The sequence below is a fragment of the Haemaphysalis longicornis genome, unplaced genomic scaffold, assembly GCF_048455015.1.
Source record: "Haemaphysalis longicornis isolate Haplotype H1 unplaced genomic scaffold, Haemaphysalis longicornis Haplotype H1 scaffold_35, whole genome shotgun sequence".
In the NCBI taxonomy this organism is placed as follows: Eukaryota; Metazoa; Arthropoda; class Arachnida; order Ixodida; family Ixodidae; genus Haemaphysalis; species Haemaphysalis longicornis.
In genome coordinates this window covers 12,109-16,494 of record NW_027526352.1, presented here as the reverse complement: position 1 = coordinate 16,494, position 4,386 = coordinate 12,109, and the positions used below count along the sequence as shown (strand labels likewise).

Genomic DNA, 4,386 nt, shown 5'->3' with positions numbered 1-4,386 from the left:
ATAGCCTGGATATATTGGGTCGGGTGGGGAGGCATTCGCTGCTGAGAGGATGTACATGTTTCGTAGTGTCTGCATGAGTTGTTGTCCCGTGGTGGCCTGGTTATGCATTAGTTTGGTTATGCGCTGCGTAGTGCGTGATTTAGAAGCTGCGGGGTCCATGAGTTGGCGCAGGAGGGCCCAGGTGCGCTTCATGGACAGTCCTCCCGTCATTTCGTCGCATACTTGGTGCCACTGTGCTCGGGTTAGTGGCGCGGCATGTTCTATGATCTCCCTGTGTAATTGGGCAAGGCGTTTTTTGAGGGCCTTTCTGTGTTTGCGGGTTCTCCACCGGCGTTCTATGCTGCGGTACGCCTCCCACAAATGCTGTATGCGTGAATCGGCGTAGGGAACTGGTAGTTTGGGATCAACAATTTTTCGTACTCTTTCTTTGCCTGCATTTTTTGGTTGAGCCACCGTTCTAGCTCTTCGTCCGTTTGGTTGGATGGCGGTGAAACGTTGAGGGTCGAGGTTCGGAAACCGTCCCAATCAGTGATGTGTTTTTGTTCCGGTTTTTTTATTAGGGCAGATTTGTACGCGAAGGTTGTTTCAAGAATGTAATGGTCACTGTCAGGTGTGTTTAGTGTGGGTGTCCAGGTTATGCCATTTAGGCGATGGGAAAATACGAGATCATCTGCTGTGTCCCTTTGTGTGCTGTTGCCTATGCGCGTGGATATGTCCGGTTCGTTGTGTAGAGTCAGCTGTAGTTCTTGTATTGTTTCCCAGAGGAGCCGGCCTTTTTTTGTTGTTCGCGTGTAGCCCCATGCCACGTGTGGTGCATTGAAATCCCCCATGACCAGAAGGGTTGACTGCCTCCTTCTCGTAGTGCTTCCATGAGAACGTGTTTGAAGTTGTGTTGGGTGTTTTTTGGGGAGCTGTATAGATTGAGCACGTGTTATTTGGTGTTGTCGGGTTGAAGAGGATATAGTGCGACGAAGTTACGTGGAATATTAATATTTGAAAAGACGCGTTGTTCTGCGCTTATATTGCGTTGTACGAGTTTTGCTATTTGGGGGTATTCGGGCGTTTGAAAGGTCTGGTATCCTGTCATTTTCACAATAGTACCTGTTTCTTGCAGTGCTATAACCATGGGGGCTTATGAATGGTTGACAGGTGTGTTTGGAGCGCGGGGCGTTTGGCGCGATAGCCTCTACAATTCCATTGCCAGGCAGTGTGTGTTTTATAGGTCGGCATCTGCTTCCATTTCGATGGGTAGGGGGTACTGGCAGATGGGTCGGGTGTTGGCATTGCTAGTCGTTGTGGTAGAAGTTCTTTCATCCATGTAAGTAGTTCATTGTGTAGAGCCATGTTAGATTCCTGCATGGCGGCTTGTGCTGCTGTGACAGAGTCGTGAAGTTGTAGATATTCTTGTCGCTGTGTTCGTAGTTATTGGCCATATCTATTGACACTGCAGAATTAGCGCTTTCTAACGTTGCCCTTCGTTTGAGTGGTGGGGATTTTGTGGGGGAGGGTTCGTGAGATGATTGTTGGTTGCATGTCTCTTCTTCAGAGGATGAGTGTTGTTGTTGTCTCAATAAGAGATTCTGTTCTTTAAGCTGGGCGTTTTATTGCCGCAGCTTTATAATTTCAGCTCGTAGGGCCTGTATATCTTTGATAAGTACTTGGTGTGCATTGGTTTGAGTTGTTTGGGGTTGTGTTGTAGGAGGCGTGTTGTGTAAGGGTTTGGGAAGACCTTGGGGGCTCACCTGCGTGTTTCTTTCTTGAGATGATCAACTGGGTGAATGTGGAAGGGCATCTCTGTACGTCAACTCTTCACGGCTGGGTTCTTGCTTCTTTGTGGAGTTTTCTCTTGCTTGGGGTTGGTGCTCAGCCTGGGAGACTAGGGCGACGATGTGTGGTTGGTGGGGACGTCGTGGTTGGAAGCGGCGTGGACAACACGATGCTCCGGTGAGGTGGGAGTCTGCACAGAGAATGCAGTTGGGGTTGCACGGGCGGTTTTCTGTCGGTGTGGTAGAGCCGCACTTGGTGCATCGAGGCGTAGGGGGCGTGTGGGGGCAGACGCCCTGTCTGTGGCCGGGTCGCCAGCAGTTAAAGCAGGCTACGGATTTCCTCTGGAAAGGGTAGCAGCATACGATCGCTGCCCTGTAGGGTACCCAGTATGATATTGTTGTTCCGTTGGAGAGTATTTGCCCCAATAAGGAGTTGTAAAGTATTTTGGCATCCAGTATGTGAAGCGCTGGGTTGTAGTCAGTTAGGTTTCTAAGTATGGTGCTTGCATCGTCTTCTGTTGGGCATTGAATATTGGCAGCAGCGGCAGCGTCAAAGAACGACCGTCTGATGCAGCACTTTGGGTTGTTGCAGATTGCCAGAAAATAGCTGACGTCAACACCACGAGCATCAGGACCCCCCCCCCCTCCCCTGTGTTCTTGGTGGGCGTACACCGAGCTGCTTGAAATCAAGCCAGGAATCCCGCCACTACAAGCAAACAGCGCTGCAAGTCAAGGACGCACTATAAAACAAGCCCGATGGACCCCGCTACACCACATTGGCAGCAGCGGCAGCGTCAAAGAACGACCGTCTGATGCAGCGCTTTGCGTTGTTGCAGGTTAGTTGTTACATTCTCGTGTGTTTTTTCCTTCATTACTTCTCTTGCTGCTGCTGCTGCCAAGTGTGACAATGTCGTCAACTGAACAATGTCAAGTTTGCCGTGTACAACTTGTCGCGAGTGACTCGGTTATAAAGTGCAGTGACTGCAGTAGCAAGTATCACACCGGGAAATGTGCCGGAGTTTCGGACACAACGATAAAGTCAAAGGGCGAGCCGTATCGCAACGCTTGGCGTTGCGCAGTATGCAGACGTTCCAAGTCTCGGCCACAGCCGCCCGAGAAACCTAGCTTTGACCCCGATACACAGGATATACGGACATGGCTGAAATCACTTCATGAAAAACTCGAGTACTTGATGCCATTGAAGGAAACTGTGGAAAGCATTGAAGACAGTGTACAATTCATGAGCGAACGTTACGACGAACTATTAACACGCACGGAGCGCAACGAGCAGGAAGTAAGGGATTTGAAGCGGAGGCTGTAAAAAGTGGAAGCTCAGGATGACGAGCTTGTACAGATGAGACGCGAGGTCGGTGACCTTGAATTGCGAAGCAGGCGACTTAATCTTGAATTTCACGGCATACAGACAGCTGAAAACGAAGACTTGGTCAGTGAAATCAATAAGCTTGCAGCCAAAATAAAATTGCCCCTTCTGGACAAAAATGACATTGTATCCATCCACCGCCTCCCTCCCAAGAAAGATAAGATACCCGGCGTAATCTGTCGCTTTGCGAAACAGACCGACAGGGACATGTGGTGGCAGAATAGGAAGAAACTGTCTGATGCGCATGAGGACTTGTTCTTGCTTTAAAATTTGACGAAAAGAACACGCACTCTGCTTTTTGAAACAAAAGTCTGGGCCAAGGCTAACAATTTCAAATACGTATGGCAGTACAACAACAAAGTACTCATGCGCAAAGTAGATGGCGACCCAGTGGTGGTGGTTACTAATGCTTGCGACCGCGACCGGCTCAGATAAGATGAAGAAAAATAAAACAAACTGGAAATACCATGGCATCCGCCCATTCCGAAGACTACGTGCAACCGCACGCTTTTGATAAACACCTAGGTACTCCGTTTTCAAAGTCATTTAAATGTCTACACTTAAACGTACGATCCATTCGAAACAAAGCAGTCGACTTCAATCTTTTCTTAGATCAAATAAAGCCATCATTTGATGTTCTCATGTTAACTGAGACATGGTGCACACAACAATCCGAAGTCTTTCGTAAACCATCTTACCACACTTTCTATCTCAATCGCCCCACAGGCCGTGGCGGCGGAGTTTGTATTTTGCTTAAAAAGGCATTTTCTTGTGAAATGATACCTGAATTTTCTCCGATGACGCATGACTACGAAATATTGACCATAAAACTTCAAGGCACTCTTCTTGTTGTATGCTACCGTCCCCCAAGCGGTTCCCTGACACCTTTTTTAGAATATCTTGAGACACTTCTTGATTTTCTGAATAATAATCAGCCTAATGTAATTTGTGGTGGCGATGTTAATATTAACATGCTGAAATGTGATACCTCGCAGGTTAAGCTAGAGGTTCTGCTAAAGTCAAATGGTTGCCGGAACGTAATTACACTACCCACCAGACTCGCCGTCAACTCATCATCACTCATTGACATATTCGTCACAAATTTACACTCGGAAAACATTCGAACCGGAGTACTTGTATCAGATTTAAGTGACCATCTCCCTATATTTTTATGCTCTAAGGAACACGTCCGGATTAAGCGAACAAATACAACTCATCAGGTGCAGCACATTACAGAAA

The 4,386-nt window shown here is 47.8% G+C and overlaps 1 pseudogene; it reads left to right on the top strand.

The window, feature by feature from the left end:
• Window positions 1-2,673: 2,673 nt before the first annotated feature.
• On the top strand, window positions 2,674-3,862 carry LOC144177934 (uncharacterized; annotated as a pseudogene).
• Window positions 3,863-4,386: the final 524 nt, after the last annotated feature.